Source organism: Muntiacus reevesi, chromosome 2, assembly GCF_963930625.1.
Source record: "Muntiacus reevesi chromosome 2, mMunRee1.1, whole genome shotgun sequence".
Lineage (NCBI taxonomy): Eukaryota > Metazoa > Chordata > Mammalia > Artiodactyla > Cervidae > Muntiacus > Muntiacus reevesi.
In genome coordinates, this window is record NC_089250.1 from 61,727,763 (window position 1) to 61,751,142 (window position 23,380).

Sequence of the window (23,380 nt, forward strand, 5' to 3'; positions counted from 1 at the left end):
ATTTTCTCTTGCCCAGGACACTGGACATTGGTGTTCCTGGCTCTTGGGCTTCTGGACTTGCACTGAATCATACCATTGACTTTCCTGGTTTTCTAGCTTGCAGATGGCAGATCAAGCCCACATAACTGTGAACCAATTCCTGTAATAAATCTCTTCTTCTATATATCTCAACATATCCTATTGGTTCTGTTTCTTTGGAGAACCCTAATATAGTGGCTAAGAAAAAATTCTGCCACAACTCTAGGCACCACACTGCTCAGAAAAGGATATCTCATCTTCACGCTTCACCCTTAGTGAGACCAATAGTGGTAGACCTTTAATAATCAGAAGGTAGGCAGTATAGTGACTCAGCGTGCAGGCTCTAAAGTTGGACTCCACCACTTATTAACTGTATGACCTCGGGAAAGTTAACCTCTTTGCCAGTTTCTGTACAATAGGGATTATAATAGTAACTACCTTATAGGAAGGACTGATGCTGACGCTGAAACCCCAATACTTTGGCCACCTGATGCGAAGAACCAACTCTTCGGAAAAGACCCTGATGCTGGAAAAGATTAAAGGCGGGAGAAGGGGCCAACAGAGGATGAGATGGTTGGATGGCATCACTGACACCAAGGACATTAGTTTGAGTAGGCTCCAGGAGCTGGTGATGGACAGGGAAGATTGGTGTGCTGCAGTCCATGGGGTCGCAAAGAGTAGGACTGAGCGACTGAATGGAACTGAACATAGGGTTGTTGTGGGAACAAGCTTGAAAAGCACTTAGCAGATTGCCTGGCAACTAGTAACTGCTCCGTGTTAGCTAGTGTTGCCAGTATATTTCCTCAGAAACGTTTCCCTTTATACTCTAATCTTCAGGGATTCTTCTGGATGATGCAGAGTACTCCTAGCATTTCTTTGTTGAATTCATAACCATGCATTCAACTAATGTTAAGTGAGGACCTACTGTTTTAGGCTCTGGGGAATGAACAAAACAGACAAAATCCTTGTGGCGATCACACTGCAGTGAAAGGTAGGGGGTAGGAGACACAATAAATGTAATATTTCATGTTGTGATAACTGCTATGGAGAAAAATTCACTAAGAAAGGGTGTGAGGAGGTGCAGAGGAGTGGAGTACTGCTATTTTAAATGTGGCTCATTTCCTCAGGCTTCCCTAAGAAAGTGACATTTGAGCAGAGACCTGAAGGAGGAGCGAGCCATGCCAGTATCTGGGAAGATAGCATTTGAGGCAGACACAAGAGCCAGTGCAAAGGCCCTAAGGTCAGCAGTATGTTTGGCATGGCCAGAGAACATGATGGAGGCCATGTGGCTGGAGTAGAGTGAGAGATGTAAGAGGAATACAATAGGGGATAAGGTCTGAAGAGTAGGAGGAGGCAGATCACACAGGATTTTATAGGCCATGATCATAATCCTCAGTGCCAGCAGGATGCCAGGAGGGAAGATGATGTCACCAGCATAGAGAAGTTTTATAATTGAAGCCATGAACAGGAAGGGATGAGTGCTTCAACTTTCCTGGTGGGGGCTGGTCAGAGAAGACCTCTCAGAGGAGGTCATCTATGAGTTGAGTGTTGAACAGGAGGCATCTAGGCAGAAGGGAAAGAGCAATTCAAGTAGAGAATGTGCTATATCAGAGAGAGCTAAGAGACTGCGGTCTAGTCAAACAAACATGGTAAGGCTAGTACACAGAAAGGGAGGTGAGGCACCAGGGAGCAGCCAGAAACACAGCAGAGGAGGCTGGCAGGGACCAGATTCATTAACTGGTTTTTGATTGACTCATTCATTCCCTCAAGTGTTTTATGAACACTGGGTTTATGCACTAGATCTAGTGACACAGTGATATACACAACAGTCTAAGATTCCTGACCTCATGGAACTTCCCTTCCAGTGCAGAACATGGGCAAAACCATGTAAACTGATCAATAAATGACAAGACTAAGAACTGCCATGAAAGACATGAACAAGAAGCCTAGTTTGGCAAACTAGAGAACATCTTTAAGGTGACTGTTCAGGGAAGATCTTTCTGAGGTTTTTTTTCCTAAACTTTTTTTTTGGGGGGGCTGTGCTGGGTCTTAGTTGCTGCATGGGGGATCTTTTAGTGGCAGCATGTGGGACCTAGTTCCCTGACTAGGGATCAAACTCAGGCCCCTTGCATTGGGAGCACAGAGTCTTAGCCACTGGACCAACAGGGAACTCCCAGGAGGTGATATTTAAGCAGAGACCTGAGGCATAAGAAACCAGCAGTTAGAAGGGGTGGGGGAAGAACACTCTTGGCCTTGGGCTCAGTTGTCACCATCTTTCAAATTTGATTTCTCTTCCTTTTGAAGCAAGAAACGGAGGTAATTAAACAACACAAGTGTAGCTTTAACTGCTGGTTTGGCAGAATCAGGAGGGGTTCATTTCAAACTTGGCTCTGTGCTCAGGAATCCAGTCTCTTAGGTGGGTTCTGGGAGAAGTGATGTGAAAAATCAGTTCAGTCGCTCAGTCGTGTCCAACTCTTTGCGACCCCATGGACTGCAGCATGCCAGGCTTCCCTGTCCATCACCAATTACCAGAGCCTACTCATACTCATATCGGTCCCATCGGTGATGCCATCCAACCATCTTATCCTCTGTCGTCCCCTTCTCCTCCTGCCTTCAATCTTTCCCAGCATCAGGGTCTTTCCAATGAGTCGGTTCTTCGCATCAGGTGGCCAAAGTATTGGAGTTTCAGCATCAGTCCTTCCAATGAATATTCAGAATTGATTTCCTTTAGGATGGACTGGTTAGATCTCCTTGCAGTCCAACAGACTCTCAAGAGTCTTCTCCAACACCACAGCTCAAAAGCATCAATTCTTTGGCGTTCAGCTTTCTTTATAGTCCAACTCTCACATCCATACATGACTACTGGAAAAACCATAGCTTTGATTAGACAGACCTTTGTTGGTAACGTCCCTCTTAATATGCTGTCTAGGTTGGTCATAGCTTTTCTTTCAAAGAGCAAGTGTATTTTAATTTCATGGCTGCGGTCACCATCTGCAGTGATTTTGGAGCCCCCCAAAATAAAGTCTCTTACTGGGATGTGAAAAATACAATCACAGAATCATAAGTCAGACGATGCATGGAGAATCTTATCTTTCCAGCCTTCAGGGAAGTCTACAGCTGAAGCGCTTACGGTCCTCGCGTGCTCTGGGAATCCACCCACTGCTCCGCGGAGGTTGCACTACTGATTTAGGTGAGTTTTCGGTAGGAGAAATATTCAGGAGGCAGGACAAACATCCGGATCGAGATCCAGTTATAACATTTCCTGCACCCCGGAAAGATTAAGTTACTCGAATTTAACATTGTTTTTCAGGTGTAAGTGTCACCTCCTCCCGCCCCTCACGGCGGCGTCTGCGCCCAGTCCCAACCAACAGCGTGGACCCTGGCCCTGTCCGCGCACCAGGCTCCCATGAAAGTGAAAGGACCTGGCGTTCCTTCCTACTTCTTCTCTTCCGCATCCTCCCGGCACCGCCCACCGACAACTTGTTTGGGCCCCCTCTTCAAGCTCCGCCCGCCTCCAGCCCTACTTTCCTCCTCCCGCCCCACCCCCATCGCCCTCCTTCCGGCTCCTCCTCAAGTGGCCACCTTCGGGTTCCCTCCTCCTGGTTCGGCTTCCGGGCCCGCCTCCTTCTGTCCCGCTTCAATCTCTCCTCCCTTTTAGGCTTTTCTTCAGCCCCCGTCTCCAACACCCTCCTCTAAAGGCCCCTACTCCCCCAAGCTCGCCGGGGCCTCCCTCCACTCTTGACCCCTCCTCTGGGTAGGCGCCGCCCCACCCACTCCCCCTCTTTTTCATGCTCGGCCTTCCCGGGTCTGCGAGACCGCCACTGCCTTCCATACTTGTCTTGCGCGCCTCTCTTCTCGGCCTTAGCACCCTATCGGCCCCGCCCCCCCTTACGCTCCGTACTGGTTTAAGAGAGCGTCTATCTCCTCCCGCCCTAGCCCCGCCTCCTCGGGCTCCCACTTCAGGCCTTCCTCCCCATTAGGCCCCGCCCCGACCCCTCCTTTCTCTTCTCCCCGCCGAAGCTCTGGACTTTTCCAAAGCTAGGTTGAGGGGGTGGGAAGAGCAGCTGCGTCTCGGGAGCCAGGCTGTTAGGGCGGGGCTGCGGACGCCGCGCGAGCGTCTCCAGGCTCTTCTCTGGAGACCTCGGCGGGGGCAAGGGGTGGCAGGGCCAAGGCCGGAACAGCGGGCGGAGCCGAGCTGAGAGAGCCGCTCCGGGCACCCCCACCGCCGCGCGCCTCAGTGGTCCGGGCCAAGGGAAGGACTCGCGGCTGCTGGGCTCGCACCGCTGTCAGTGCGGCGGGGTGCGCGAGCAGCGCGGGCGCAGGGAGGGCTGAGCCGAGAGAAACCGAGGGGGCGACGGGGGCGACTCCCGCGCGTGTGCTCAGCTCCTCACGCTGCGGCCGGGGCCGCTTTCTTCCTCCCTCCCTCGCTCCCGCCCTTCCGCCCGCGAGTGCGGCGGCACCGCCTCCTTCCGCGCCGCGCGGCTTCCTCCAGACCTCTCAGAGCGGGTGAGTGGGGGCCGCGGGCGTCTCCTTCAAGGTGCGGGGAGTGGGTGCTCCTGGTTCCTTTTCGGTCACCCACCTCTTCGCGCGGACCGCTGCCTATTTTTAGAAACTCTTTTCGGCCCTTCTGGGAGTCCGGGAGCCGGAGTAACTCCCAGCCCCCCCTCCCCCGCACCTTCCCCTCCACTCGGCCCCGCCGCCTTGGGTCGCCGGCCGGGCCCGCCCGCTCCCGCTCCCGGCCACCCTGGCGTTCCCTGCCCGCCTCCTCTCCGCGGGCCGGGCCTGGGCCAGGAGTTGGCGGGGTGGGCCTGCGCCCGCTCGGAAGTTGGAGTCTTTTGTGCTCGCGCCCCGCCCCGCCCGCCGAGGGGAGGAGGGGGGAGTGGAGGCCGCGCCGGGGAGGCCTCGGGCGGGCCCGGCCCCGGCTCCGGCCCATAGCTGGGGCATTTTCCGACTCTCCCTCCCGGGCTGGGTCTGCGGGGTCCCCGAGGCGCGCAAAACTGGACCCGCTTGGCTCCCTAAGGACCTGAGTGCCTCCTCGGTCCCCGCCTCTCCCGGTCCTGGGCTCGTGGCACACCTTGGGCTTCTTAGAGGAACAACAGCAGGCCCTCGAGCTGGGGCCGCGCGCCGCAGTTCACGCAGCCTCTTCCCGGCCGAGCCTCAGTTTGCCTTTCAGTGAACCGGGAGAAAGAAAGTCGCCTTGCAGGGTATTTTGTGGATTCAGGGAGGAAACTGATGTGTGAGAGAAGTGTTTAATACCAACAGGTAACATTTAACGGACTTGACGCAGGAACTTCGGCAGCTGTTCCATAGAATGCTCAAGACGGCCTTCTGAGGTTACCCCCATTTACAAAAACAGAAATCAAGGCTCCGAGAGGTTAAAGAATATGTTCCAAATCACAGTGTGTAGCCACCGAAGTGTAAAGCCGTAGTGCTGGTGTCTGTTATTTATTTCTTAGTGTGCGCTTGTGTAATCTCTTAGTGCAGAACGGATTTGGAGTCACATCATTAGATGAGAGACCTGTCTCCGTCCTTCCTCGTTCACGGGTCAGTGTCCACTATGGATGGAATTCCATCCTGGATCTGTGCGAGGCCGGAGGGAAAGGAAGTTCTTACAGATTTCTTGCTAATATTGCCCCTTAGAAGTGGATGGATACAGAGGACTCCAGATTTCCAGCATACTAAAGTTCCCTGGGGTTTTGGCTCAAGGAAGGCGTAGGTCATTTAAAGCAGTGAGGTCCATCTTTTGTTTATGGCATGTTCCTCCACATCTTGCCCATTCTATAGTGTTTAAAAGAAGGGGGAGCAGAAAGTGGCTCAAGTCAATTGCTCAGACTCTGCTGCTTTCAACTAGAGATTTATTTCTCTTATTTTCAGATAAGGCCCAGAGGGGTAAAAGTGGACTAAAATTAACTTTGGCAAGTGTTCTGGTTTTCCAGTGTGTTTGATGTCTGGTGTCTAAAGATCAGGCAGGGGTGTTCCTAGGCCAGGTCTCGAGTCTCCTGATATTTGCTGTAGTTCTCTGGAGTCTGGAGGATCCCTTTTGCAAGATCGTGGATTTAAGAGTAGTGGTAAATAGGGCTGCCAAGGGGTCCTCTCTAGTCTTAACTTTTTTTCCTGCCTTTTCCCTCTTTCCGGTTAACTGAACCTCGGAAAGGGTAAGTAAGTTGTCTAAAGTCACAGACTGCTTTAGTGACAGAATCAGAACTAGGATTTCGGTCTTCTGACTCCCAGTCCAGTAATATATATATATATTTTTCCCAGTAATATTTTTGTTTCTGGGTACCATAGCTTGCCACCTTTTGAAAGAACACTAAACTACTTATTCAGGCCTTAAGACCCGGAATCCCGAGTGAAATGAAATCACCAGGAAGTTGTTTAGTCCCAGCATTAAAAGGAGGCCAGGTTTTGTGCGCTGCAAAACAAATCATGCAATATTTGTCCTTTAGTGACTGGTAAAGCAGGCACTCTCATAAATTACCACTTTCGTTGCATAGTGCTTTGTTTATGTTTTATAGTTCTCTTTTGTAACCATTATCTGATTTCATTTCTCATCTAGTTCTGTGAGGTAGCTGGTAGCATTTGGTTTATATTTCCTTTTTTACAGCTCTAGTTGAGAATTGAAACATAGCAAGGTTTAGGGCACTTGCCTTAGATCACCAAATTAACAAGTGGAGAGGACAGGACATCTCTTATGGGCAAAGGATTTGATTTGCTCTGTCACAGTGAACTTGGCCACTCATTGTGATTCTCTGAGCCTCACTTTCTTTATCTGTAAACTCTCACAGGGTTGTGTGGGGCCTATGAGAAATGGCTGTGAGAAGTGCATTGTGGCAGTAGGCTAACATTTGTTAAGTACTTTCCATGTACCAGTCACTAGATTAAGGACTTTGTGTGAAGTATCTCATTTAGCTCTCAAGAGTTACTGTGTGAATTAGCTACTATTATTAAACCCATTTTGCAGAAGAAACAAGAGTTAGAGAGTTTATATGACTTGCTCAGGGTCATGTAATTGATAACTGCAGACAATATAATTTTAAAGCTGGTATGCTTTTTTTTGGTAAAGGTACATATAAGATAAAATTTTACCATTTTAACCATTTTAAAACATACAGTTCTATGGCATTAAATATATTTACATTGTTGTGCAACTAATCACCATCTGTGTCTAGAACTTTTTCATCTTCTTCAACTGAAGCTACATACACTTATTTCCCATTCCTTTTTCCCTCCTAGCAACTACCATTCTATTGTCTGTCTCTGTGAATTTGATTACTCTCAATACTTCATATAAATGGAATCATGCAATATTTGTCCTTTTGTGACTGGCAAAGCAGGCACTCTTAGTGCCTCCCTTAAGCCCAGAGTGCTCTGTAAATGCAAAATGGTGATTAGGTCTCATCTGCAGTAGGGTGTGGCATGCAGTTCCCAGACAAGAACCCAGGCCTGCTTGTGCCCCTTTGGTTAAGCTTCCTTACCCCCTTTCCCCAACTCTGCAGATTAAAGTTCCTTATCACTGAAGTCTTTTTTTTTGCAGATTTCTGCTTGCCCCTTCTGTATCTTCCAAAGGGAATTCCTGCTGTTGAAATAGAACCCAGGGGACTTCCCAGCCTCACCTGTTTTCGTCTTCCTTTCTGGTCATCCTGGCTTTTGGTGAATGGGGCTGCAGTGATCAAGAATAGCAGTGCTAGGCAGCAGCTCAGATCAGAACTACTCAGGATGGTTAAATGTATTACCTTTATGAAATGCTCCCTCTCCCTGCCCTCCTCTTTCCATAAAGGCACACAAGAGGAATTAGGTTTTGGGTTTCTAGAGGGGTTTTATGGATCCTCATTGCTTGCAGGTGGTTAAGATGGAACTAAATGCTGCATTTAGTCTTTCAAAATTCCCTTTGGTTTGACTGCTTCTGTGTCTTTGTGTGCTTTGGGGGGTGTGGCGGTAGCATGTGGTGTTTATGTTTGTGAAGTGTAGTTGGAATTTTGATTTGAAGCCAACAGAGGGTTGGGTTGGGAGGTGTTCCAAAGATGTATAATAGGGCAACAAAAACAGATTTGATCATGTTGCACTTGCCTTAAAAATCTGATGGCCCAATATTGCTTACATATTAAAGCCCAAACCCCTGAGTAGAATAATAAAGTCAGAAAGTTCTGAATTGTTTATTGGAGAGAATCTTATAGTTGATGGACTTAAAGTCATAGACCAGCTGGCCACCCGGCTAACATTTGAATAGGCTACCTGTTGAGATTGTGTTTCATCGGGAACCTCGTTACTGGAAAGTTTTCCATTTACAGAACAGTTATTAAGCATCTGCCACACACAGCACTAAGCTTGGGAATTTGGGTGTCTCGGGGAAGACAGGCAAAGAAACAGGCAGTGTGAGAAGTGTTGTGACAGAAACAAGCACCGTCAGAGCATGGACGAAGGAAACTAATCCATCCATGGATGGTAAGGGTGGAAGTTCATTGGAGAAATTGTTTAAGTCTCGACTTCAGAGAAAAGACTAAGCCAGGAGGAGAAATCTGGGGAGCTGAGGAGAAGACAGGTAAGACTGTTTTCAGTTCAGTTCACTCAGTCGTGTCTGATTCTTTGCAACCCCATGGACTGCAGCATGCAAGGCTCCCCTGGCCATCAACTCCCAGAGCTTCCTCAGAGTCACGTCCATCGAGTTGGGTGATGCCATCCAACCATCTCATCCTCTGTCATCCCCTACTCCTGCCTTCAATCTTTCCCAGCATCAGGGTCTTTTCTAATGAGTCAGTTCTTTGAATCAGGTGGCCGAAGTATTGGAGCTTTAGCATCAGTCCTTCCAATGAGTATTTAGGACTGATTTCCTTTAGGATTAACTGGTTTGATCTCATTGTAATCCACGGGACTCTCAAGAGTCTTCTCCAACACCACAGTTCACAAGCATCAGTTCTTTGGTGCTCAGCTTTCTTTATGGTCCAGCTCTCACATCCATACATGACTACTGGAAAAACCGTAGCTTTGACTAGATGGACCTTTGTCGGCAAAAAAAGGTCTCTGCTTTTTAATATGCTGTCTAGGTTGGTCATAGCTTTTCTTCCAAGGAGCAAGCGTCTTTTAATTTCATGGCTGCAATCACCATCTGCAGTGATTTTGGAGCCCAAGAAAATAAAGTCTCACTGTTTCCATTTTTTCTCCATATATTTGCCATGATGTGATGGGACTGGATGCCATGATCTTTTTTTTTTGAATGTTGAATTTTAAGCCAATGTATCTTTTGGAGAGGTGTTTTCTTTTCTTCCTTTCTCTTCCCTCTCTTCCCTTCCCTCCCCTTTCTTCCTTAGGCAGTGGTAGGGGTGTAGAGGTGGAGATAGGATTTTCACGAGTGCCTGAAAACTTAGTTTTTATTCAATTTTAGCTTTATATATATAAAATGTACAACTAGAGGGAGGAAGATGGCAGCACTAATGTTAGCCTGCTGTCCTACAGCTGCCCCCTTGGTACTGTAAGGAAAGTTTCAGACTCATGGTGGGATATAGCTTACAGACTCTCAGGACGAGAAAGAAAGGGGCAGTGGGGTACATTGAGAGTCTAGTCGTGGGCCTGAGGATGTTTGGTCTAGCCCTTGGCTACTCATTCAGTGCATGGGATTGGCCAAGCCCCTTTCCTTGTTGCTTCATAAAATAATCAGAGGGCTGAAGGGTGAGGCCTGGTGACAAAAAGGATTTGACGTTCTTCTAGTGGGGAGTTAACTATTGAATAACCTGAAGACAGGCATCTGCTCAAGTATTGTTAGTTATTTCTTCTGTTTCTGCAGCCCTTCCATTTCCTCAGTCTTTCTGTCACTTCATAATGGCCTCTATGTGAATAAATATGCTGTGCCTCTTAGGAGGAGGGGAGGAAGGATTGGATATATTATCTCAAGGTTCTAGTCTGCATCTCCAAGAAGCCATGCAGACTGTCTGCTGTCTCCTGCTGTCTATGTTGGGGTAGGGGTCTGGAGTTTGTGGTTGAATATTCAGATTTTCTTAGGCTCAGACACATGTATTTGGAGTTTTCCATTGACTGAAGTGCAAATCTGACTATCCTCCCACCATGCCCAGTGCTGTTCCACTGGGGGAGCAGGGATAGCATTCAGTGGGCTTTTGATACTTGCCAAACTCATGTTAATTGTAATTACCTAATACTCCCTTGATCTCAGTCTTCCTGTCTGTAAAACACTAGGGTTGGATTGGATAATATTGGGTCATACTTTTACCTCTCAACAGTCTGAATGTCTGGTTTTATGGGAGTTCAGTTCAGTCACTCAGTCGTGCCCGACTCTTTGTGACCCCATGAACCGCAGCATGCCAGGCTTCCCTGTCCATCACCAACTCCTGGAGTCTACCTAAACCCATGTCCATTGAGTCGGTGATGCCATCCAACCATCTCATCCTCTGTCGTCCCCTTCTCCTCCTGCCCTCAATCTTTCCCAGCATCAGGGTCTTTTCAAATGAGTCAGCTCTTCCCATCAGGTGACCAAAGTATTGGAGTTTCAGCTTCAACATGTGGATTGAGAATTTATCTGTGAAAGGAGGACGGGCTTTGTGAGAGTATTGAGACTATCTCACAGGGTTAAATTCTGGGTTCATAGATACCTTTCAGTATATAAACAGATGGGTATTGCTTTTTAGAGTGGACAAATTGCTGAAAAATTGCTTGTGAGATGAATTTACCAAATTATCTACTGAGTTCCACTGTAAACTTGGAGCTGTTGTTCCATGGGGCAAACTTGGATCCCACGACTAAAAAGTTATATTCAAAAATGTAGCAAGCTGTTTAAAATCATAGAATAAAAGGAAAATTGAAAAAAACACCGTAAGATTCCCAAACACCACTAGGACTGGAAAAACACTGGACCAGAAATGTGCATTTCCTTAGAGCTTTGGCTTTATGAGATAACGTCTGCTGAGGTTACCTGGCCCTTAAAATGCCATCTGTAGAGACAGAATAGTTCTGTTTATTTGTCAAGGTAAGAATCATTGCTTTATTCCAAGTAAGTAGTCTCATTTAGAAGGTCAGACTTAGTGTTGTTGGCCAGGTTTTCGTTCTAGAGGCATTTAGCTGATATTTAGCTATCTGCTGTTTGTTTGTTTTATGAAGGATTTCACTAAGCCTAGTTAAAGGTAGTGTTTGCCTGGTGTTTGTTGATCTGTTTGTCTAGTTTTCCTTTGTAATTCTTCATGTTAGTGAAAGCAAATGCAGTAGTAGATTGAAAAGAATTGTGTCCATAACTCATTATTTCTCTAGGTCTGGGTTATTGCTCTGCTTCTGGGTTTCCTTTCTGGAAGGTATGATCATGCTGGACTGAGAAATCAAATGTTCTCTGCTTACACAGACCATGTTAAAAGGTCTTTGAGACTTTATTCTTCCAAATAGCAGTAAGCTGGCACTGAGAAACAGTGCTCTCAATATAATAATGATGTGCCTGAATCAGTTGAACACAAGAATAACTTTTCTTCATACCTTAAAGACTCATCCTAAATTGATTTCCACACCAATTAAAATTAACTTTACTAAAATTAGGGTCTTGGGTAGAGTTACCATGATAAGTAGGTTAAGTACCTAGCTGCTGTAGCAGGGTTATGTCAGCTGCTTTCCATCCCGAAGTCCAACTATTTGTTCCAGGAATTTGGAGTACCAACTATGAGTTCTCCCTATGGAGAACATACAAACCAAACAAGACATGATTGCTGCCTTCAAATTACATTCAGATAAATACAACAGATCCTAGCTTCTACTTACCTCTACTGCCTTGGCCTGGATATTTTGGTTGAGGGTTCAAACTGAAAATAGCAGCATTGATGGGTGTAGCATTAGGCCATGAGGCCTATTTGAATATCTCACTTTCAGTGTTTCAATTTGTTTTTGACCTTCCCTCCCTCTTTTCCTTTCTTTTGCTTGTTATCTAGATTTTCTCCTCTGTTGCTGAGGTGTCTATCAGCCAGTGTGTAAAGTCAAGAACCTTAGGGTAAGAGGCAACGTTGTCCTTCAGGCTTGGGGGTGCAGACATCTGCTTAGTGCTTGCCCTATTCTTCTCACATCAGTTGTTTGACTGATTTCCACAGTTGATGATGTCTAGCTGCTTATTTAAGGATGAAGAAAATTAAGTTTCAGATTTAATTATTTTAAATTTTATATGCAGTCTTAAAATAATATAACTCTCTGTTTTGCTTGCAAGTAGAATTGAGGTGTGGTTTCTGGCATTAGTTGTTTTTTTGTTTTGATTTTGGCTGTGTTGTGCAGCTTGCGGGATCTTAGTTCCCTAACCAGGTATTGAACCCAGGCCTTCAGCAGTGACAGTGTGGAGTCCTCACCACCGGACTGTCAGGGAATTCCCATTTGATCGATGTTTGACTTGTTAATTATGACTACTCTGTGGCTTTTAAAACCCATTGCTACTGCCTCTGCCAGCCTTCTTTGAACACTTAGCAGCATGGAGCCCTACGAAATGGAGGAGACGTTGAGCTTACCCTGTCTTGAAGGGCTCTTCCTTGTCCCTTCCCTCAAAAAAGAAATGTTATTTGGGATGCCGTGTTTTGTTCACGATTTCTTCCAACAATTTAGCTTTGTCCGTGAGGTCTGGAGGAAGAGGAAATATGCCTGTGTTCAGTCTCATAGTTTGGGGACAGTATTGAAAGCAATCTGTCAGACTGTATGGAGCTTGCTGAGTGCCTCCCTTGGTGCTGTAAGGGATGTAAATGTGTAAAACAGTCTCTTGTCTTCAGGGAACCTGTGGTCTCTGGAGAGATAAGGTAATCATGAAGTTGTAGCTGATAAGACAGTTTGGTTTACAAGACTAAGATCTTTTGTTTCCTGGAACTAATTTGGTCAGAAAAACTGGAAAAAGTCATTTTCTCCTGTGTGAAACTTTGTTTTCTCATCTATTATTGTTCAGTCGCTAAGTCATGTCTGGCTTTTTGACCCCATAGAATGTTTCATGCCAGACTTCCCTGTCCTTCACTATCTCCTGGAGTTTGCTCAAACTCATGTCCATTGAGTCAGTGATGCCATCCAGCCATCTCATTCTCTGTTGCCCCTTCTCTTCCTGCCCTCAGTCTTTCCCAGTATCAAGGTCTTTTCCAGTGAGTCAGCTCTTTGCATCAGGTGGCCAAAGTATTCAGTTGATGAATATTTAGTGTTCATTTCTTTTAGGATTAACTGCTTTGATCTCCTTGCTGTCTTTTCTAGCACCACAATTCAGAAGCATCTATAAAATAGGGTTAATAATCTATATCTTGCTTTCCTCACAATGTATTGTGAGGAGCAGGTTAGATGTTACTAAAAGTACATTATAAAACCAGATGATACAGTTAATACATGAAGAATCCAAGTCGTTTGTCAGAGGAAATAGGTAAATAGCAGAGTTTGCTATAGAAGAGATCTCTTTGGGCTGGAGTGACCAGGAAGAGTGGCCTGGATCAGCCTTGGGTTAGGAGAAAGAATGCTGGAAGCATTTTAGACAGAGGCAGTGATGGAGCAAAGCACTGTGGGCAGAACTGTTAAGGGACAACAGTGAGTGGTCTCCAGCCACATAACTCAAGTCCATAGGGTTCAGCTTTAGTGGTTAGTGACAAACAGTTTTCAGAGGCATATCAGATCACACTCATCAGTTGTGCATGAGAGAATTCCTGTTGCTCCATGTCCTTGTCAACACTTAGCATTATCTCTCTTTTTCATTTTTTTTTATTCTGTTTGGTGTATAGTTACACAAGAGAGTTGTAAGAAACACGGTATAAACTCTAACAGTACCATAAAGGGGTAAAGTGATAGGGAAGTTCAGAGGAGGGAGGGATTGTTCTGCCAAGGGAACATTTTTGGAGAAGCGAGCATTTACACTGGGCCTTGTAGGATAAAGGTAGTGACCATGTATTGTCCAGGACCATCTTAATTTCTAGTATTCCTTCTGGTTGTGCTTATAATATGAAATACCAGTGCTTCTGTGTTTGGGCCAAATCTCCCAGATTACAGAAGCAGCACCCAGATACCTTTTCTCATGCAGTGCTTCTCTTCTCTTCCCCTTTGTTTCTAGAAAGTATGGTCACAGGTGATTTAGGCTCTGGAGATAGAGAACACTGTGTGCAATGGGAGCAACTTGAGCAGAAACTTGAGATGTGTGACTACTAATAGATCAAGTGGCATCCATATTCCTGCTTTTGATCAGAGTGGGGAGGACGTGTCCCATAATTGGAGTGCGTGATACCCTCACATAGTCTCCTAGAGCAGGTGGAAAAGGTAATAATATTCCTAAGCCAATTTGTATTTAAATTGATAGAAGGATTAGAATGAGCTCTTTGTCTATAATTTTATCATTTCAAGGAAGCAATCCAGCAAACAATCGTACTTGAAGTATGTTGAAAGAGAGTTTGTCTTCTCTTAAAATGGAGGAGGGTAGGAAGGAGAGTGTGAAGACCTAAAGAGCTTAGTCTCAGCATTCATCTATTACTTGTATATTTGCTCAGGGAAAAATTGCCATTTCTTTGTCAGCTCTTATCCTGCCTGGTGCACCCTATTTGGGTGTTTATTTCTTATAGTTTTACCAAATCACTTTGAAAGCTGGTGTGAACATTGATCATGTCTTAGAGCCTTTCTTCTTTGTTCTGTCAGCAAATATTAGAAAATGTACCATAAATTACCTGGTTTTGGGAAACGAGGTGGCTTGCCTGCTTCTAAAGAAACATGTTAAACATTAGTCAGCTCCTGATCCTGTATTAGGTCTTCGGGTATTTGTCAGGAGACACCAGAGATGTTAGAGTTGCCAGTGGGTCATTGACCTGGTCTTTCAAGGAGACGTGTCAAATACTTGATTAAAAATCTGGCCTGGGTTCTAGACCTAACGGCCGTTTATATTAACAACAGCTGCCATGATTTGGGTGCCCATTGTATTGAGACACTATATTAGTTCCTTGTGTTCATACTAATAGAGCTGATATTTACTAAAGGTTACTATGTGCTGGGCCATTTGTGTGTGTGTAAGCTAGATAATAAATATTTATATATAATCTTAGAGAATTCACATATATAAGATATTTACATATAAGATTTTCGTATATTGTATGTAAATTTTAGATGTGTCTAAATATAAAAAATCATTCTTATCTCAACCCTAGAAGTAGGTGCTATGGTTCCTCATCATATAGGTAAGAAACTGAGACACCAGTAGGTTAAGAAATAAGCCCACAGCCACAGTGCTACTAAATGGAGTTGCCAGGATTTAAACCTAAGCAAATCTTCTTTATTTTTAATATCGAAAATTTCAAACATATGCAAAGTAGGCAGAGTAGGTTAATGAAGCCTGTTGTACCCATCATTCAGCTTTGGGAGTTATTTATTCATGGTCAGTATTATTTCATTTATGCCTTTATCTGCTTTTCCTCATCCTGTGCTTTGAAATTTAGCTATGATCATATTTTGTCCTTAAGTATTTCACAATGTATTCCTTTAAAAAATTTTTTTAAACTTTTTTTTTTATTGTGGTAAAAAATATATACAATATAAAAGTTACCACTTTAGCCATACAGTGCAGTGGCATTTTGTATGTTCATATCATTGTGCAGCCATCACCACTCCAGATACTTATAAGTTCACTTTCCCCCCTTTATTATTATTTTTTTTGACATTTTATTTATATATTTTTGGCTGTGCTGGTGTTTGTTATTGCGCAGGCTTTTCTCTAGTTGCAAAGAGCAGGGGCTACTTTCCAGTTGCAGCACACGGGCTTCTCATTGTGGTGGCTTCTCTTGTTGCAGGACTCTAGGGCACAGGCTCAATAGTTGTGATGCATGGACTTGGTTGCCCTGCAGCATGTGGGATCTTCCCCCAATCAGGGATCAAACTCGCATCTCCCACATTGGCAGGTGTATTCTCTACCACTGAGCCACCTGGGAAACCCTCCCCCCTTTATTTGTTGAAGGAGCTGGATTGTTTTTCTTGTAGAAATTTTGCTCATTGCATTATCTGTGGTGTGTTTAATGTATCTCTATCCTCTGTATTTCCTGTAAATTTGTGGTTGTATCTAGAGGGCAGTATCTCTTAGAATCCCCATAGCAGCTCTAGAAAAATAGACTGAGAAAGGTTGGGTAATTTGCCCAAGGCCTCACAGCAACCTTGGATTTGAACAGACCATCTTGTCTTCAAAACCTCCGCTCTTTCCTGTCACCGTTCACCCATTCTGTGTCCTTGAGCAAATCATTTCCAGGTCTCTGAGCCTTGGTTTCTTTTTGTGCACTGAGGGCCCTTACAGGAGTAGCTCTCTATGTTCCTGTGACCATTGTAGTGGCCGCCATTTGACGGCGTGATACTGGATGCTGTGAGTGATACTCACATGAATAGCCTTGTTTTCAAGGAGCAGATAGTCAGCCAGGGACTGAGCACCATAACCTGTTTCAGACATAGAGCCAGTTTTGGCCATTGTGGGGCTAGAGGATCATTAATTCCCCCCTTAGGATTCCTAATTGGGGGAGAAGGCAATGGCACCCACTCCAGTACTCTTGCCTGGAAAATCCCATGGACCAAGGAGCCTTGTGGGCTGCAGTCCACAGGGTTGCTAAGAGTCAGACACGACTGAGCGACTTCACTTTCACTTTTCACTTTCATGCATTGGAGAAGGAAATGGCAACCCACCCCAGTGTTCTTGCCTGGAGAATCCCAGGGACAGGGGAGCCTGGTGGGCTGCCGTCTATGGGGTCGCATAGAGTCGGACACGACTGAAGCGACATAGCAGCAGCAGCAGGATTCCTAATTAACCTCCCTGCATCCTGTCTTGCCCTCTTCTAAGCCACGTTTGTCTTTGCTGCCAGGTGCTTTTTCCTAAAAACCATTTTTGTTGTGTTCTCCTGCTCATAAATCCAGCTTGAGGGATCTGATAAATAAGAAACAAAGTTTTTCTAGCAATAAACCTTCCCTCCTTGGATTGAGTTACTATTTCAAGGGCAGTTAGTCTTTTTTCTTTTCTGTTTGGCAAAGGTGTTATTGCTTTTATGGAAATAGAATCTGGAGATGATAGAATAATGATGGAGTGAAGCTTGGGGAATGCCGTCTTGATTCAGAGGAGAGCATACATTTAGCATTGTACTGTTTACTTCCAAGGACACCTGACTGTAATGGGGCAATTGTGCTATTTTGCAAAGAAAAGGAAATTTTAGTTGTGGAGTCCAGAGAGACAAGTCTTAAAAGGTATCCTCTTGAGATACTTTCATCTCATTGCTAAACTTTTATCTCGTTGACTAACCATGCTTTTAAATGAATGTCGTATATAGGAGTGAAGTCAAGCAGAGCAGTGTTTTGGGTCTGTAGTAATTCTGGTGGCAGACGGGAACAGGAGTCCAGGTTGATGTACAACTAGCATAGGTAGTAAATTTCAGATTTCAGGAGAAGTATAGTTTAGGGCATTTGTATCACTGGAGTGCCTTGAATATAATAGTTACCCAGGCAAATTTGGCCTTGGAGTACGGAATGAAGCAGGGCAAAGGCTAATATTTGCCAAGAGAATGCACTGGTCATAGCAAACACCCTCTTCCAACAACACAAGGGAAGACTGTACACATGGACATCACCAGATGGTCAATACCGAAATCAGATTGATTATATTCTTTGCAGCCTGGGATGGAGAAGTTCTATAAAGTCAGCAAAAACAAGACTGGGAGCTGACTGTGGCACGGACCATGAACTACTAATTGCCAAATTCAGACTTAAATTGAAGAAAGTAGGGACAACCACTATACCATTCAGGTATAACCTAAATTAAATCCCTTATGATTATACAGTGGAGTGACAAATAGATTCCAGGGATTAGATCTGATAGAGTGCCTGAAGAACTATGGGTGGAGGTTCGTTACCTTGTAAAGAAGGCAGGGATCAAGACCACCCCCAAGGAAAATAAATGCAAAAAGGCAAAATGGTTGTCTGAGGAGGCCTTAAAAATAGCTGTGATTAGAAGAGACGTGAAAGGCAAAGGAGAAAAGGAAAGATATACTTATTTGAATGCAGAGTTCCAAAGAATAGCAAGGAGAGATAAGAAAGCCTTCCTCAGTGATCAGTGCAAAGAAATAGAGGAAAAAAATAGAATGGGAAAGTCTAGAGATCTCTTCAAGAAAATTAGAGATACCAAGAGAACATTTCATGCAAAGATGGGCACAGTAAAGGACAGTAATGGTATGGACCTAACAGAAGCAGAAGATATTAAGAAGAGGTGGCAAGAATACACAGAACTATACAAAAAAGATCTTCCCCACCCAGATAATAATCATGATGGTATGATTACCAACCTAAAGCCAGACATTCTGGAATGCGAAATCAAGTGGGCTTTAGGAAGCATCATTATGAACAAAGCTAGTGGAGGTGATAGAATTCCAGTTGAGCTGTTTCAAATCCAAAAAGATGATGCTGTGAAAGTGCGTCACTCAATATACCAGGAACTTTGGAAAACTCAGCAGTGGCCACAGGATTGGAAAAGGTCAGTTTTCATTCCACTCCCAAAAATAGTGGCAAAGAATCCTCAGACTGCTGCACAATTGCACTTGTCTTACACACTAGTAAAGTAATGCTCAAAGTTCTCCAAGCAGGCTTCAACAGTACATGAACCATGAACTTCCAGATGTTCAAGCTGGATTTAGAAAAGGCAGAGGAACCAGAGATCAAATTGCCAACACCTGCTGGATCATCGAAAAAGCAAGAGAGTTCCAGAAAAAACATCTATTTCTGCTTTATTGACTATGCCAAAGCCTTTGACTGTGTGGATCACCACAAACTGTGGAAAATTCTTCAAGAGATGGGAATCCCAGACCACCTGACCTGCCTCTTAAGAAATCTGTATACAGGTCAGGAAGCAACAGTTAGGACTGGACATGGAACAACAGACTGGTTCCAAATAGGGAAAGGAGTATGTCAAGGCTATATATTGTCACCCTGTTTATTTAACTTATATGCAGAGTACATCATGAGAAATGCTGGGATGGAGGAAGCACAAGCTGGAATCAAGATTTCCAGGAGAAATACCAATAACCTCAGATATGTAGATGACACCACCGTTATGGCAGAAAGCAAAGAAGAGCTTCTTGATGAAAGTGAAAGAGGAGAGTGAAAGAGTTGGCTTAAAACTCAACATTCAGAAAAACTAAGATCATGGCATCTGGTCCCATCATTTTATGGCAAATAGATGGGGAAACATTGTAAATAGCATCAGACTTTATTTTTGGGGGACTCCAAAATCACTGCAGATGGTGACTGCAGCTGTGAAATTAAAAGACGCTTGCTCCTTGGAAGGAAAGTTATGACCAACCTAGACAGCATATTAAAAAACAGAGACATTACTTTGCCAACAAAAGTCTGTCTAGGCAAGGCTATGGTTTTTATGGTCATGTGTGGATGTGAGAGTTGGACTATAAAGAAAATTGAGTGCCAAAGAATTGATGCTTTTGAACTGTGGTGTTGAAGACTACTCTCGAGAGTCCCTTGGACTGCAGGAAGATCCAACCAGTCAATCCTAAAGGAAATCAGTCCTGAATATTCATTGGAAGGACCAAAGTTGAAGCTGAAGCTGCAGTACTTGGCCACTTGATGTGAAGAACCGACTCATTTGAAAATACTCTGATGCTGAGAAAGATTGAGGGCAGGAGGAGAAGGGGACAACAGAGGATGAGATGGTTGAATGACATCATTGACTCAGTGGACATGAGTTTGAGTAAACTCTGGCTTTGACAGTGGACGGGGAGGCCCAGTGTGCTGCAGTCCATGGGGTTGCAGAAGAGTCGGACACGACTGAGCGACTGAACTGAACTGAATATATTTTTAAAGTCTTTAAAGAAAATACTTTGACAGTAGAGCAAGCCAGAGGAGTGTTAGTTGCTCAGTCATGTTCAACTCTTTGGGACCCCGTGGACTGTAGCCCGCCCGACTCCTCTGTCCATGGAATTCTCCAGGCAAGAATACTTCGAGGGGGTAGCCATTCCTTCTCCAGGGGATCTTTGCAACCCAGGGATTGATCTCTGGTCTCCTGCATTGCAAGCGGATTCTTTACTGTCTGAGCCACCAGGGAAGCCCAAGCCAGAGAAGGCTCTGAAGTCGTGAATTGTAAACTCAGGATCCAGGTGATCTAGGACCCTGGATAGCGCCTTGGAAAAACAGAGGACTCCTAAATCCTTTCTGTTCTATATCTTCAGAGGATCTTACCTTTTGGATCAGAGTTTGCAGACTGGCAGCATCTTAGATTGTGTCTAGCCTGTAGTGTATTTACTTTGAGTTGGAACCCAGCCTGGGGGTATTAGGGCTTTCAGTGGAGATACTGTGTATGAGACCAAAGGCCCTGGCATGTGACTGGTTTCTCCTGAAGAGGGAGTAGGACTTTGGAGGAAGTAGCAGGGGCTGGACCCAGATGCTGACCATGAGCTTTTTCCTGTTCTCAGGAGTGGTAAGGGGTCCTCAGCTGTTCTGCAAGGCTTCACTCCCTGAGCCTTCCACCAGGGGCTCCTTATATCATAATTGGTCGCATACCATTTTGGCAGAATGCTTGAGTTTACAGAATCGTGTTCTTCATTTCTCTCTCCCTCATTCCACATTCTGCTCCTTACTGGCTGACTCTCTTAGGTAGAGAATATTTATTCTCAAGTTTGTCAGAGCCCACACCATTTCCTGTTGTTTCTTTGCTATCCAAGCCCAGTGCCAGTTGCCATATATCACCAGGCTAGCACTTTTTTCTTTGAAACACTTGGTCAGCTGTACTTATTTTTGCTACCTACTTGGTCCCTCTGGCCAACTCAGCACTGGATGAAAGTGAAGTTGCTCAGTCTTGTCCGACTTTTTGCGACCCCATGGACTGCAGCCTCCTAGGCTCCTCCGTCCATGGGATTTTCCAGGCAAGAGTACTGGAGTGGGTTGCCATTTCCTTTTTTGAAGAAACTTCACCCAGTTACAGTCTTGGTCCATGGGACTAGGTGGATTATCTTCATTTTGCTAGTAACTTTTGGTCTCCCTGATGTCTAGAAAGTCTGTCTCCTGGGTTCTCTTAGGATTTCACAAGGACGGCGAACTAATCAAGGCTCAGTGAACCTTGTCCTTGTAATATTGGCTTTTTTTTTTTTAATTTGCATCTGACAACTCCAAGCTGGGATGAAATTTGCTGTCTCACGGAAGAAGCCACAACATCTAAATACAAAGCAACGCTGTTTCACTTATGAGGTAGTTCCTGGTCTCCACCTCCCCACCCCCCAGCTGCTGGCTTCAGTGAGAGCAGCTCCTGTGTGTTGAAAGCAGGTGACTTTCTGAGTAAGTGACTGTTCTTGCTGCCTGTCCCCTTTGGTTTCTTGTAATTACTGTAACATCATCATCCAGTATGTGGAGCACTATGGTAATTTCCATGACAACTGATCATGGTTTCCCAGATAAAGGGAGGAAGCTAGTAAGTGTTAGGAACTTGAAAAGGGTATTGGGCTAAGTTTTTATGATACTAGTAGAATTTGGAGCTGGAAAGAACTTTGAGCAGCAACTGCCTAATTAAATCTTCCCCGTTTATAGACAAGGAAACAGGTCTAGAGAAGTTAACTCGCCTTAAGGGGTCCCTCGGTTGTGGAATATACTTGAGATCCTCAGCATGCCTCTTTCTTCGTGCCTCCTGTTCTATATGGCTGCACCATGAGCTCCACGAAGGGAGGATCCACACCTATCTTTATAGTTAATGTTTTTCCAGTACTTACCACAGGACCTAAGTACTTTTTAAGTGAATGGATGTACTGTGTTGGAGTTTTCAGACTGGGATGCATGAAATCACATGATAAGTTTTGGTACGCTCAAATATTTTTTTGTAGTTGGATTAGTTTAAACGTTATTACTTGTAGTTTAAAAGTTTATGCTTATGTTGTCGTGTTATGAAATGGATGATTGTTGTTGTTTAGTTACTAAATAGTGCCCAACACTTTTGCAACCCCGTGGACTGTAGTCAGCCAGGCTCCTCTGTTTGTGGGATTTCCAGACAAGAATACTGGAGTGGGTTGCCATTTCCTTCACCAGGGTATCTTCCTGATCCAGGGATTGAACCCGTGTCTCCTGCATTGGCAAGTGAATTCTTTACCACTGAGCCACCAGGTAAACCCTAAATGGATGATAAGTTAGCATAAATTTTTTAGATTAAGTGAAAAGGCATTAAATAAATTACAGGGTTATAATAGGCCCTTTGACCTTCACCACAGAGGGTATGGTGTTGCTAGATCTTTGGTATTTTTAAGAGAAGCTAGAAATCTAATTAGAAGAAAAAGAGATCTGATTTTAAATGTTGGCAGTTAACTGTGGTTTTTTGTTTTGTTTTTTTAACTTGTTTGGTCAGACAAAACAAATTCTTGGGCCTAAGCATCTTTTTGTGACCTACGAGATAAACAGGTCTGGGCAGGAGCAAGTCTTTAAGTTCAGTTCAGTTGCTCAGTCCTGTCGGACCACGGACTGCAGTACGCCAGGCCTCCCTGTCCATCACCAACTCCCAGAGTTTACTCTTTGGACAGGGTTAAATGGATGATACTGTCAGGGATGGCTGCCATTCTGAGTCTGGCTTCTTGGCTTCAAACTGGTCATAGCTTGGAGTAGAAAGAATGAAGTTAAGACTATCAAGTTAGGTTGGGAAAATTCCCACATTAAACATCATCCTCTGTGGGTAACAGCTTCTGTAATATCTTAGCCCTTGGAGAACATCACATTTACTCCCCTTGTTTTTCTGCTGAGACTAAAATCCAGAGAATGTAACACAGCTCTCTGCTAGGATCCTAAGCAACAAGGCTCCTGCTTCAAACTGCAGACCTTTGGTGCTTCCTGCCTCATGCTCTGAGGGCATGGGCTTGGGGTTTCTGGCATACTTTGGGATCGCTGGTAGAGCTGGGTGAACACCCCTTAGTACAGTGCTGTCCTAAGCAAAGGGGGGGTTGAGGTGGCGGTTAGTAATATGCTCAGCCTCATCGTGGTGCAGAGGGTCTATTTCTGTCACTAGCATCATGTTGACCTTATTTTTTCTACCTGGAAAGATAGAGAGGACAACTCAGCAACAAAGAGCCTCAGTGCCAAGATAGATCTGTACCTTCGCTGCCCCTTCTCTTCCTCCTCTTTTTCTTCCCGTCCAGCTCTTTCCTCCTTGAGCCTTACCACCTACTGCACACCCTACTACCCCCTTTCTGCACCCCTTTTCTTTTTCTCCCACTGTTGGCCCTTCTCCACGGGAAGTTCTTGTGATGCCACTGCAGTAGGCAGAGCCAGGGGTTGGACTTGTTTTTTAGGAGTTTTGGGAGGACTTGCTCTAAAGTAGGGCAACTAAATAAGGGAGATTATATGTATTTAAAATACCCCCCTCTTCTCCACCTCCAATCCAGGTTGGAAAGGATTAAATTTC

The 23,380-nt window shown here is 44.8% G+C and overlaps 1 protein-coding gene across 3 annotated transcripts in view; it reads left to right on the forward strand.

Annotated features, from left to right (window-relative positions):
• The first annotated feature begins 4,083 nt into the window (after positions 1–4,083).
• Positions 4,084–23,380, forward strand: part of RALY (RALY heterogeneous nuclear ribonucleoprotein) — an 81,657-nt gene continuing 62,360 nt past the window's right edge. Inside the window, exon 1 of one of the 3 annotated variants that reach the window (XM_065921844.1) lies at positions 4,084–4,524. The gene's annotated coding sequence lies outside the window, so the exon portion shown is untranslated. The remainder of the gene's footprint in view (positions 4,525–23,380) is intronic. The other 2 variants (XM_065921841.1, XM_065921845.1) reach the window with 2 other exon arrangements.